The following is a 14,101-nucleotide window of genomic DNA, read 5'->3' on the forward strand; positions in this document are numbered from 1 at the left end:
CATATACTACGTTTTCCAGATCACCACCCACTGTTCTGATACTGCTTTTAACTGTAGCTGGTTAACAAAATGGGAAAGAATTCTTCATTCATTCATTCCTTCTGCAAGTATTTACTGTGAGCCATTAGGCTGGGCTTTATTGGAGGCACCGGGGAGGGCGAGGAATTAAACAAGGTCCCTTCTGGCTGCGCTCACCTCCCAGCGGTGGAGCCGGACGGAGAGCCAGGGGCTAAGTCCCAGGAAGGAAAATAGGGCAGGATGCGGGGTGAGGGTGATGGGGGGGTGTCAGTGGTCAAGAGAGATCCTTCTGAGAAAGTGACATTGAGCCGAAAACTAAATAAAAATTTGGGAGCAATTTGCTGGGGGAGGAACTACACCTGTGGGTTGTGGAGCAGCTCCTCCCCCGCAAGCTTAACGAACACGAGGGTCAGGATTCTTAGCTCCTCTCGGCCTGCTGCCCGCCCCTCACCGCCCCCGGCTCCCTCTCTTCCCAGGGCGCTGCCCCTTCCGGGGAGCGTGTGTGCGTGTGTGTGTGTGTGTGTGTCAGTGTGTATGTTGCGGGGAAGGGGTCCTTCACCTCCCCGGGCCCCGGCTCCCCCTCCACTCCCACCCCCAGCGGCCCCTCCCCGGTGAGCGCGCCCACCCCCCCATCCCCTATCCTTCCCCCTCCCCAGGAGGAACGCAGAGCCGCAGCCGCGGGGAAACGTAAAGTTTCTGCAGCTCAAAAGTGACGCACAAATTCTTTAAGAGCTCTTTGGCGGCGGATATCTAGAGATCAGACCATGTGAGGGGCCGAGAGTACAAATACGGCCGCGCGGGCGTCGGCGTCGGCACAGGCAGCGACGCCCCGGTGCCTCGAGGGCGCGAGGGTCGCCCGCCTCGGAAGCTCCGGACCGGCCTCCGCAGACTCCCGGCAGGTGGGTCCGCTTCCCTCCCGGCTTCTAATGCCCACTTCTCTCCCGAACTTCATCCCGCCCGGCCTCTCCGGGCACCGGCGCGGGGGCTCTGGGCAGGGTGGGCGCGCGCGGAATCGGCAGCGGGGACAAGGGGACGCGGGCGGGCGACCGGCTCGGAGCGCTCCTTCGTCCCCGGCTGCCCGGCTTCGGGTGGCCCAGTAGCCCAGGAAAGCCCTTCAGGACGGTCCTGCGGTCGGGAGGAAAAGTTGCTTTACTTTCAACCCATGGCTTCTGTTTGCTCTTCACTGACGGCCATCGCGTGCAGGGGGCTGTGTGCAGGCGTCTCTGGGGGGAGAGTCCTGGTGGATGCAAATGCCCAAATATCTAGAGAAATCTCTGAATGACACGTAAGTGGGACGAGTCTCCGTGCCCTTGGGTAGTTTTCCCTGGCAGAGCCGATGCATGCTCAGTCATTCAGAATTTATGTGAAACCCAAAACTCCAGCGAGCTGTTTTACATGGTTGAAGTGTGTAACCATCAGTTGCTTGAAAAATGTGTATATTCAAATTTGCTTTTGAAAAGGATCTCTGGAGCTAAAGAACACTAAGAAACATTTCTTTTTGCCCTGGGTCTTCTGCATAATGAATTTCTTTTTCAGTTGGGGTTCTAAAGAATTTCAGAGGGGTGGAATTTCTAAGAGTCAGACATTACAAAGGCTTGTGTGTATGTATTTTTATGATCAGTTTTGTCCAGAAAAATGAACCAGGTCAATGGATTATTTATGAGCCTGCTAGCTCTCATCAGAGTAAGAAGAGATCAAATATTTAATGTGTTTTGCCTTCAGTTACATAGGAAAAATGTCTAAGAAAACAACGTTGGGATTTGTGTTTAATGAAGTGGAGGGCGCTATGGCACATGGCTGTTTGGGTTTGGGGAGTGGAGGGAAACACACAGCTTTGACTCTGTCCCATTGCTCGCTTTTGTGTGAAGCCACTGGTGCTCAAAGGTTCAGATTTTCCTACCACAGACTCGGGTTGGGGTGGCCACTTCCAGCGTGGATGAGATGCATGTTCTTATGGGGTTTGTGCAAGCTGTTTTGGGCACGGGTTTTCCTTTGTTTTCACTGAACCTGAGTAAGAGCAGGTTACTTGCAACTGCTTCACAATTAATCAAAAGTCCCCTCAACACTCCGGTGATCCATCTAGGACATTTCAGAGATGTGACACCAGCACAGATATTCAAACCCATCTCTTTTGTCTCCTTGCTTAAAAATATTTATACTAGGGGTGGGCTGTGGGGACGGAATAACATTGCAGTTTTTATGGAATCAGCAAAACCTCAGAAATTCCTCTTTGGGGAATTCTTAGAGTTGTCTGAGCATTTTGCTGAAACTCGGAGAGGCATGTTAAAGAGTCACAAATGGGTGAGGTGACCGTGGAATGGGGTGCTTGGCTGGAGGGTGTTGTCTCTTATGGCAGGCTTGCAAAAACATCCTGGATGTGTCCCCCTCCAAAGAGAAATGCAGGTAATTCCAGACATTAAGCCAGTAAATGGCAGTTCTTCTCCTTCATACTCCTCGAATGGTATAATTTGGGAGAACAAAGGCAGGGTTGCCTGAAGAAGTTTAATTTTAATTTGGCTTTAATGAATCGACAGGATATGGTCATGACTTGACTTTTTAAAGATGCTTGGATGGCCAAAGGGAAAATTATGCAGTCATGTTTCTGTCAGTTTAAGAAGGTACCTCAGACCTTAATTATTCCCCGTCACAGATCAGCTCCTCTGGGTCTCGAGGTCCTCAGCTCTAAGCGAGGGCTGGGGGGCCCTGCCTAACATGATGTCCGCGTCCCCTCCATTCACTTTGTGACTGTGAGCCTCGCCTCTCTGCTTTAAGCAAACACGAGTTGAAGTGATGGTGCAAAATGCCTGGGGGCCAGGACTCTCTACCCAGATGTTTCCATCAGATTAGGGTCCTCTGAGGACCCCCGGCTTTCCCTCTAAGGCAGGGGCTTTGCGCACTGACATGCACAAGTTAAGTCCTGCACCTCAACCCTGTCCAGCTGACAGGGACCTGAGTTCCTAGACTCCTCGAATCCCCTTTGCAAACTGCCCAGGGTGTGGGGCAGGAGAAACGGCCCCCAGACGGTAGAGATTTGGGCTGGGCTGGGCTGGTTTGCTTTGCAGTCACTGAGCTGTTGCCAGTGGGCTGCACTCCACTGAGGTTGGTGGTGTTCCACGGGACAGGCTTGGGAGTGGAGTCAAAGGTCTGATAAAGCGTCCCGTTTCTCTGTTCCTCAGGCAAGTGATGTCGACTCACCTGCTCCTGTGGGGAATCCCATTTCTGGGTTTAACTGGGCCAAATAGCACCCTAAGGAAAGGGAACTGCCATCTTTCTAGGAGGGAAAGATGGAAAATAGACCCAGGTGGAAAATAGATGAAACTTAGCATTTTAAAGAACCCTGGCATAAATGACTTCCCCTGGTCAGAGGGTGACCTGCTTTTCTAGGGTGGGCATGAGACCCAACGTCGGCCAGCACAGCCCCCCATTTCTAGGCAGAGCTCAGCGAACTGACGTGGGTCCACATGCAGGAATGATCTCTGAGTAAAGGCTGTGTGCAGGGGGCACTTCCTCTTGCCTGACCTTTGTCAGCTGTCAGCACCTGGGAAGATGAAGGTTCACTTACTGAACGTCAACATTTTTGTAAACCAAGTGTTTTGCCAGCCAGGTGTCTAATGGGGTGACGAAATGAGTGGAGATAAGGCCTGTGCAAGCAGAGGCAGTCAGGCTGCCTTATTTTCCTCTTTCCTTTGGCTTCCCTGGAACCTGGCAGCAGCTCCCTTGCTGCCACCCCATCCCGGGACCAAGGGCACTTGAATGTGGGTACTGTAAGCCCTAGGCTTTCTAAAAGCCGGGACAGGATAGCTCTCCATTAACCCCCAAAACTCCTGGACTGCAAAGTGAGGGATGAACCCCAGCGACGTGGAGACACGGAGGTGGTGTCCCAGGGCCAGCTCGACTGCCAGGGTCCCCATGCCACTTGCCGGTGCCTGGGGTCTGGCACTGGAAGGTCTCCTGGAATCCCGAGGTCCAGTTCTTCATGTCATTATTTGAGGTAGAAAGGGAAGAGGTCGGGTCTGTGACGAGGCTGGTGGCAGATGTAGGAGAGCCACCTGTGCGCCCTGGGCAAATCCAGAGCTGGAGCCTGGTAGGTGGGCTCAGTGAGAGGGAGCCAGTCAGTGGGCCTTTCCCTTCTTGTGTTGTCGTGTGGTCTTTTGGGGCATACTCAAGGAGAAAGAAGATGGTATTTCCTTTGCTATGGAGCTGCTGCACGAAAATAAGATAAACTGATTTTTTTCCCCTCTAACTAAGGGATTCCCTAGAATTAGGGGAGGGCAGAGCTGGAAGGGGCCTCTCTGGGGAGCCGGTCCGAGTCCTCCGTGGCTTGTTGAAGTTCGCCCACAGCCCCGAGTTCCAGGCCAGGCCTCGAACTTGAGTCTCCTGCACATCTGTTTTTTTCTCTCCGCTGGGTGTGTTGTTTTAAACGCTAAATTAGCTGGCTCTCTCCCTTGTTTCAGAGGAGAGGAGCTGGGGCAGGAAGGAAAGGGGAGGGAAGAGACGGGGAGAGAGGAGATATGCTATTCCAGGCAGCAGGGAGGTTTGACTGACTGGACGTTTCCCAGCTCGTCTGGGGGCTAGAATTATTTTTCTCCCCCCAATTTTTTTGTTTTATGATTTAAAGGAAATTTTTATTGGAGTATAGTTGACTTACAATGTTGTGTTAGTTTCAGGTGTACAGCAAAGTGAATCAGTTATACATACACATATAACCAGTCTTTTTTTTTTTTTTTAGATTCTTTTCCCATGTAGGCCGTTACAGAGTATTGAGTAGAGTTCCCTGTGCTCTACCGTAGGTCCTTATTAGTTATGTCTTTTATATATAGTAGTGTGTATATGTCAATCCCAGTCTCCCAATTTATCCCTCCCTCCTTTACCCCCTGGTAATCATAAGTATTTTGTTACATCTTTATTGGAGTATAATTGCTTTACAATGTTGTATTAGTTTCTGCTGTGTAACAATGTGAATCGCTATATATATACATATAACCCCATATCTCCTCCCTCTTGTGTCTCCCTCCCACCCTCCCTATCCCACCCCTCGACCATACCACCCTGAATGTGCCCGATCCCATCTCCTCCCAGTTTTTAATTTTGAAATATTTCAACTGAAAAGTTGGCAAAGTGGCCCAGTGAACCTTCACCAGTTGTTAACATTTTGCCACATTTGGGCCTGAGCTTTCTCTCTAATTAGACACGTATCTAATTTTTACACATGTTAACATATATATAACTTGATACATTATGTATAATATGATATAACTAATGTAATAATTATACTATATATATGTACATATATATAATTTTGTTGTTGAACCTGTGAGAATTTGCAGATATCCAAATACTTCACCCCTGGATACTTTAGCTCGTGTCTCCTAAGAACAAGGACATCCTCCTACATAACCAGAGCCCCATAATTATCACATTTGGAAAACTTAACATTGATAAAATATTTTATAAAATATACAGCCCATATTCAGATTTCCCTCACTATCTCAGTGATGTCCATTTTAGCTCAGAGGGTTACTTTTTTTTTTTTTTAATTAATTAATTTATTTTTGCTGTGCTGGGTCTTCGTTTCTGTGCGAGGACTTTCATCTAGTTGCAGCGAGCGGGGGCCACTCTATCGCGGTGCGCGGGCCTCTCACTATCGCGGCCTCTCTTGTTGCGGAGCACAGGCTCCAGACGCGCAGGCTCAGCAGCTGTGGCCCACGGGCCTAGTTGCTCCGCGGCATGTGGGATCCTCCCAGACCAGGGCTCGAACCCGTGTCCCCTGCATTGGCAGGCAGACTCTCAACCACTGTGCCACCAGGGAAGCCCTCAGAGGGTTACTTTTTGAGACCATCAGATCCTAGAGATGGGAAATTACCTCTTGCCCTCATGTCAGTACATCTGAGAACTAGATCAATTCTGTGTAATGATGAACTGATTTTTCATGAATGTTCCCGAACCATGTGTGTGTGACACATGGTAAAGCACATTTCAGAACTTGACCTAAGAGCATAGGCACCTTTGAGCAACGTTACCCAAGTCACAAACAGCTTGTGGCTGCAGAGGCGGCCCCCATCCCCCACCCTGCTCTGCTGCTGGACCCCATCTCTCTTCTCATTTAGTTCTCCCCCTCCCTGCCCCACCCAGAGAAATGGGCCCGGTTCCCCCTTCCTTTCCTCTTCACTCACATTGTATCTAATTCCACTTCGAATCCCTTTCTCCTCCCCTTCTCTCTTCTACCAGCTGCCACAGGTAAATCTGCCCTCATTTCATAACACCCTCTCCCTGGGTCTGGTTTTCTCTGTCTCCTGTCTCTCCCTCTCTCGGCTTTCTTTGTGGGTCTAATCATGTCTGTTTCACACAAAAGTAGTCTTAGTAATATACCTATGTTAAGGAAAAGAACAATCTGTGTTTGGAAGTGCTCCCATGTGTTTTTAAATCTTGATTTCTATTTACTGCATAAATTGCTTTATAACAAGAAAAGAGTATTTAGAAGGTGTAAGTGATACTCCTCGTTCTTTTTTTTCTTCTTTTTTTTTTTTTAAGGAAACTAACTTTTTTCTAATGATTATTTTTTGGCTGCGTTGGGTCTTCATTGCTGTGCGGGCTTTCTCTAGTTGTGGCGAGCAGGGGCTACTCTTCGTTGTGGTGCGCAGGCTTCTCATTGCGGTGGCTTCTCCTGTTGCAGAGCACAGGTTCTAGTTGTGCAGTCTTCAGTAGTTTTGTCTCGCGGGCTCTACAGCACAGGTTCAGTAGTTGTGGCGCACGGACTTAGCTGCTCCGTGGCATGTGGGATCTTCCCAAACCAGGTTTCAAACCCTTGTCCCCTGCGTTGGCAGGCAGATTCTTAACGACTGTGCCACGAAGGAAGCCCAGTACTCCTCATTCTGCCTAACCTAACACATCACCTGTTCGAGTTTCCCAAGCCTCTTTCCTGGCCTTGTCCATGTTGAAACAGTGAAGGCAGTTTTGTTTTCTGCAAATACTTGTAAATTGTGTAGTTAAATGTAATAAGGGATCTGTGTCCTCAACTTCTAAAGGCACCTCCACAGATTCTATACACAAGCTTCTCTACCTCTTTATCCTTCTCTCCTTAAATTTAATTTTCCTCAGGAACCAGGAAGAATGTTAAAATAAACAACTTCTAATCAGTTTGTCACCTCCCACCCCCTTTTGTAATACTTAACAATGCTGTGTTCTACAGCTTGCATTTTAGGTGTTTTTGTATTTTATGGTTAAACTAGGATTTTGTAAGCTAGATTAGGAAATTAACCACCGTTTACAATATTTCTTTCTGTAGGTAGAAAATATATTGCAAGTTCCAAACAAACAACTCACAAATGAATGTTTGGAACACAGACCTTTGACGGGCATGCCTGCTGGTACTTGTTTCAAAGTCTAAAAGCACAACCTGGGCTCTTCTTTAATCCTAGACGTGTCAGTCTTTTCCAATCCAGAGTTCATTAAAATTATTGTTCTGACAGTCCTCCCTCGGCCCCCGAGATGCAGATCTTACTAATGGGTGAGGAGGGAGGAGGGGCAGCCCCCTGAGATTGGGAAGAAAGAGTAGAGCCTCACCTGAGGCTTACACCTGCCAGCATGGCAGCTGTGGTTCCCTGGGTCCCATGCCTGGGAAACCTGAAATAGACCCTCTGTGCTGGGAGCTGTGCAGGGCACACACGGGTTAGCAAGTATTTGAGTACAGAATGTATGAGCCATGGCCCCTGCTTCCAGGGGGATGCAAAGCAACTAGACATAAAAGGATAACTAATGATACTTGAAAATCAGTGAGGAATGACAAATGAGTAGAGAGAGATCATCTTGGGCTGGGGTGGTGAGAGAAAGCTACATGGCGGGGGTGGATAGAAACTTAAGCCATGCCTGGAGGATACAGGATGATTAGAGGGAGCGAAGGGGCAGGGTGGCGATGCACTGGGCATGCTCAGTGGCCCACCTGCCCCTAGTAACCTGGGGTACTTGTTAACAATGCAGCACCCACTGCATTGGATCTCTTTATTAGAATCTCCGAGAGAGCAGCCCAGGAATCTGCTGTTTACAAGTTTCCCAGTGACTCCAAGCCACTGATTGAGAGGAACAAGCAAGAACCAGTGAGGGCCTATGGAAGGGGTTGGTGGCTGTAGCTTCTGGTTCAAGTGGCTCACTTGTGCTGTGGGCTACGAATCACTTAGCCTTGTGGGCCCCAGTTTCTCGGACTGGGGTGAGGAGTAGAAAAGCAGAATGGGTTGCATATATGTGGTGGCTTAGTGGCCATCAACTCACTGTCATTTATTGATGCTTTCCATGTGCTAGACACTGAGTTAAGTGTTTGTCATACGTTTATTTAATTTCCACAACAACCTTTAGGAAGCAGGAATTTTAAGGGTCTGCTTTTACACATGGGGAAAGTGAAGCTCAGAGAGGTTAAGCAATCTGCCCAAAGTCACACAGCCAGTAAGTAATGGGTCTGGGATTCCAGTGCAGAACTGTGCAACAGGAGAGCCATGGATTGTGGACACACAAGGACTGTTAAAAATGAAGGTAAGGGCTTCCCTGGTGGCGCAGTGGTTGAGAGTCCGCCTGCCGATGCAGGGGACACGGGTTCGTGCCCCGGTCTGGGAGGATCCCACATGCCGCGGAGCGGCTGGGCCCGTGAGCCATGGCTGCTGAGCCTGTGCGTCCGGAGCCTGTGCTCCGCAACGGGAGAGGCCGCAACAGTGAGAGGCCCGCGTACTGCAAAAAAAAAAAAAAAAAAAAAAAAAAAATGAAGGTAATTAGTCTAGGCTTTCCTGTTCGTGTTCACTACAGCAGGGCTATTTATGCCTATCTATGCCAGATCTACTTCTTTTTATTAAAGTCAAAATAAATAATCCTTTGTACTTTTGCCCAGCCTCTGGAGTGATCTCAACCCCAGCACAAATGGCTAATCCTCTAAATTTTACACCCTGTGTGGTGAGAAGCTCGAAGCTATCCTCCCCCAGGGAAAGTTCTGGATGGAGACCCTTTTCCTTTCTCATGGTAACTGGCCCAAATGGCCCTGAGGATTATAGCCTATTTAATTCCTCTCCAAAAAATTAAACTGTCTCATACAAGGCACTCTTTGGATAAGGAGATGGCTGTGATAGCGGAGTTCATTTCTATCCCTTATGTCCAAAAACCAAGATTTTCTCTACTCTCTCTGTTCAGATCATGAAGTCTCTATTTTGTTTGAAAGGCGAGTAGGAGTCCCATGGCTTATGACCCTCAGAGAACTCAACGGTCCCTTCAACAGGTACAAATACAAGCCACCATTTTGCACTGTGAAGACATGAGCCAGAAGCAGTGAAAATCCAGGGTCCTGTGACAGAAGCCATGCAATAGCAACAAAAGGAAGACCTTTAAAGCCCAAGGGCAACTTGGAAGCTAAAAACGCAAGGTATCTGAACATGCTGCGTCAAGTCAGCGGAAATCTCGGTTTACAACAGGTTGTGTGGCAGCTCTAGGAGGCGGCACCAGGCTCTCCCTTGTTCTGCATGTTGGTGTTTTCCTACCAGTCGTATTTTGGCCTTGTACCATAAACTTCACGAAGGCAGGACTGAGCCTGCCTTGTCTGCAAGAGCCTAGCACATAGTAGGCAGACAGTATGTATCTGCTGAATTAGTGCCAATCTGTGGCAGAGGGCCAGGTTCAGTGTTTACTGCATTACAGGCACCAGGACTCCGTAACTCCTATCATCCTTGGTGTCCTGGGAACTCTAGACTCCCTCTGAATAGAGAGTGCCAATTGCCACGTGAGTATATGACCTATAATTAATCTCATCTCAGTGGTAAACCCATAATTCATGTTGGTTTTGGGGGGTTTTCTATTTTGGTTTTTGTGTTTGTTTTTTTGAAAATGAAAATTGAGTGTCCTGAGAAATGAGCTCACTTTGATCTGGACATGTGAAGTCAAAGTATAAAATTTCTACAGTGTAACAAACGTAGTAAGGTAGATAGCTAGGGGGAAGCAGCCGCAAGGCACAGGGTATTAGCTCAGTGCTTTGTGACAGCCTGGAGGGGTGGGATAGGGAGAGTGGGAGGGAGGGAGACGCAAGAGGGAAGTCATATGGGAACATATGTATAACTGATTCACTTTGTTATAAAGCAGAAACTAACACACCATTGTAAAGCAATTATACCCCAATAAAGATGTTTAAAAAAAAAATTTTCTACAGTGTTTCTGCTTAGGATGTGCTGAGGCATCAAACAGACAAGTAGGGTCACGGGCATTTCCAAAGGTCTGGGTGGTTTCATGACTAATCACCGTAATTACATGCTTGTTCAGATACTGGTTCCCCTGGCTACAGAGACCAAATCTGTGGAAAGAGGAATGGAGATTTGATCAGGAGAAGTTTAAATAGAAACAATCCTTTTTACCGGGGGGCCGGGGGGAGGTGGAGTGAATTAGCCCACTCTCTGGGCTAACACGAGCATTCTGTCAAGTGCATCACTGCTCGGCCCCTCGTGTGCGGACCCCTGGGGGATGAGGCTCCTGCGTGTCAAGCTGTCATCCTACCATGGATCTGGGTGGCGTGCACGGCCCCACCCACAGCTGGTCACCTGCTCAGCCCGGGAAAATGGCAGACGTTCAAGGTGCACAGGAAGGCTTCTGGAGCTGTTTCTGGCCACAGAGAAACTCAAGTCTGCTTGGAAGAGGACACAGCTGTAATATTGGACTCATTTGCAGTCTCTCTACCCAGCAGGATAAAAATACCTTTTAAAAAAGAAAGCTTTCAAGACAACATTCTTAGAAAGCAACCTTCTTAACATCTCATCCTTCTATATTCCTGGGCCAGCTTGCTCTCAACTATTGCTATCTACTGGTCTCAGTAGGAAAAGCTGCTCAGTGCTCTGTAGAATCGGGAAAATGGGAAAGGAGTCTGGATCCACAGGCAGCATCCCGCAGGCAGAAGGGAACCCAGGCCCGGCCATCTGCTCCTAGATGACAGATTCGTCTTTGAAAGGAGATGTTCATCTCCTGCCTGTTCGGTGGCTTCGTGTGGCTGTAACTTATCTATTTGTACCCCGGGTTCTATGATTGGGGCAGGAGCCCAGTAAGGCAACCCCAGAAAGCACAGCTGGATGGAGAGAGACCAGCCTCAGGGGAGAGGCAACCTGAAGTCATGATTGGGCTAAAGGACCCTCTGAACAGGTTTTCTTATGACTTGGGCTATTTCAGCTGTTGATGAATTTTTTTTTTAATGCTGAGGGATATTTTAGGAAACAAGACCTTTTGTAATGCTCAGCAAAAATAGTCTGGTGTCTTATTCTTCTAGGAGTTGCTCATAACAATTGCCGAGAAATCAAGATCAAATACCTTGGGGGCTGAACCCCTGAGAACCCTGAAGAACATACATTGCCCAACCAAAGTTCACCAGCCCACACACATTTTCCAACTTCCTGCAGAGTGCCCCAGGGGAGAAAGTCAATGAAATCTAGAAAAATTCACACGACTCTGGCAGCAGGAGGGTGACAGAGCCACTGTATGGCTAAACGTTTATTCCCCCACCAATGTATTCTTCAGAGATGGGTGATGTTTCCCTTCTAGAGACTGTGGTGGACATGCCAGAGAAAGGTTGGGTGATACAGTTGCTCTCTGAGCTTCAATTTAAATGAGAGGAAAGTTGCAGTATTAAAGATGGGAAGATGTTCCTACAGAAAATTTTGGGTAAAATTTTGAAGGTGGAAAAAAAAAGACCAGGGAAGGGGGGCCTCGGTCATAGGTAGGATCTGTCAGCTGGGTGCCGTCTGACCATCCGCATGTGGTAAAGCTCTATTTCTGCCATCTGGTCTGCAAGTTCTTCACTGTTTAATGTGGAAAACATGCCATTGATATAGGCTGGAGGGAAGTACAGAGGCCTTCTTCAAACAGCACAACCAGAGACTGCCAAGTTCAGGTTTAATTTAGCTGTGTATTCAAATATATTGACAACTCATCTCTCTCAAAAACAAAACCAGAAACACCTTAAAATAAAAATCCCTTAGCCTGGTAGATGGTACCTTATGGTGGATGAGAGGATGTGTGGTTATTTTAAAAGTCCATCAAGTCTAGTTGAGGTCTCAGGGAACGGATGGGGGCAGGGAAGGAGGGACAGCAGCATAAGGATAAGCAGAACAGGTTTTTATCTAGATCACTCTGTCAGAAATTCATATCCTTCTATGGGTCATGTTTGTCTCCTTGAACCCGGGATAGGGTCGGTGGCGGGGGCCAGTTAGATAGGGTAGAACCCAGGACACCTACCCCAACCCGTTAACACACCACACACACACCCTCGCTACATAGAGGTGGTTTCTCCTTTGTTGCTGTGATATTTTTGGCATCAATCAATCCCTTTAAAATTTTTATTTTCTACTTTACAGAAAGAAACTACCCAGTAAACATGAAACTCTAATTAGTTGCATCCCGTGTTCATTTCTGATCCCTGTCAGTATTTATGTGCATAGTCATCAGTGTGAATCTACACACTTTGTGTTCTAAGTTTTCACTCACTACGTTTTTGTCTCCACATTTCCACACGTGGATAGTTAAGTTGTAGTCATCGAAAGCCCCACCAGGGTAGGAGACATACACTCACATTTTTTTTTTTTTTTTTTACACTCACATTTTTTATGAGCTACCAGTTCCTAGCCAGCCTCCTACTGTTGGATTTGGAGGATTAGTATCAGATCTTTGCAGTATGAATAGCAGTAGCAGTATCCCTGGACATCTTTTCCTAGAAAGGTATAATGTGATTTGAGCTAAGCAGAAACAAAGTTCAAACCCAGAAGAATGAAGTTAGCTGGAAGGTCCCGGCTCCTTACTACTTTATAACAGGCCATAGGTTTAAAGTCCGAAAGGGCTCGGATTTCTACCCCATGTTTGACATCTCAGAGAGCTGAGCTGACTTCCCTGTACCCTGGCCCACGGCAGTGACATGAAGGCATGGCAGCCCTGAGGCATGTGGGGACAGAGACACCAGTCACACTGGCATGTGTAACCTCCACGCTCTTCTCTCTGGCTCTTCCAGCGTGGATGAGAGGTGACCCTGCCTGCCCACTGTTGCAGAACACAAGTGGATTAGCCTCAGGAGTTGCTGGGGAGTGGCAAGAAGAATGAATGGTGAGCAGCAGTGACATTTAAGGCTCAGTGGGATTTGCAGAGGCATGATGGGAATGCAGAAAGGCAAGGCACAGACGGACTGGACACAGCTGGAGGCAGCTAGAATCTGCCCAAAGGTTTCTAAGAGCTGGGCTCCAGGAAGAGTGAAAAAGTCTACAGCTAAGGAGCTAGGGGTCCTTACAAAGGGTGGCCTTTTCATCTCTTTCCTATGCTCTCTTCCTTTTTAAGTCACACCTATGGTTTATATAAAATATACTTTGAGTGTTCAGTTTAAATGATGGAGAGGACTGTCCTTATCTATTTGTAGCCAGAAACTGCTTCTTTGTTACTCTTTTCCCAGCACAGCATCCAAGACAAAGTAAGTGCCCTGTGAAACTTTGTTGAAGTGAAGCTTTGTTCTTCTGAGTCACTGCTAAACTCCAGGGTGGGATTCCAGTCCCTCAAATTGAGGTCAATACTTTGTTCTTAATAGAGCCTAGGCAAAACCTTGGTTATTTGCTATTTTTGTTTGTCCTGTTGTTTTGTTTTTTCCTTTTCAATTACTTGGTTGTGATTTGATACCTTGCATGGGTTGAAAAATGTAGTTGATTTTACTTTAAAACTTTTTTTTGATAGGCAAGAAGCAGATTTATTAGTATCCTTTGTAAAGAGTTTACAGGGGCTTCCCTGGTGGCACAGTGGTTGAGAGTCCGCCTGCCGATGCAGGGGACGCGGGTTCATGCCCCGGTCTAGGAAAATCCTACATGCCGCGGAGCGGCTGGGCCCGTGAGCCATGGCTGCTGAGCCTGTGCGTCCGGAGCCTGTGCTCCGCAACGGGAGAGGCCGCAACAGTGAGAGGCCCGGGTACCGCCAAAAAAAAAAAAAAAAGAGTTTACAGAAAATGGATCATGGGAGGATGGTCATGTCCCAGGTCTTGGATGAGTTCCTGGGACAGGCCACCAAGTGAGGGTCCTTGGCTTTGTGCAGGAAGAATTCAAGAGCAAGC

The 14,101-nt window shown here is 47.8% G+C and overlaps 1 protein-coding gene across 1 annotated transcript in view; it reads left to right on the top strand.

Moving 5' to 3' along the window:
• The first annotated feature begins 512 nt into the window (after nucleotides 1-512).
• SLC6A4 (solute carrier family 6 member 4) overlaps nucleotides 513-14,101 on the top strand; it is a 35,939-nt gene continuing 22,350 nt past the window's right edge. Inside the window, exon 1 of the mRNA XM_032616489.1 lies at nucleotides 513-917. The gene's annotated coding sequence lies outside the window, so the exon portion shown is untranslated. The remainder of the gene's footprint in view (nucleotides 918-14,101) is intronic.

This window comes from Phocoena sinus, chromosome 20, assembly GCF_008692025.1.
Source record: "Phocoena sinus isolate mPhoSin1 chromosome 20, mPhoSin1.pri, whole genome shotgun sequence".
NCBI lineage: Eukaryota > Metazoa > Chordata > Mammalia > Artiodactyla > Phocoenidae > Phocoena > Phocoena sinus.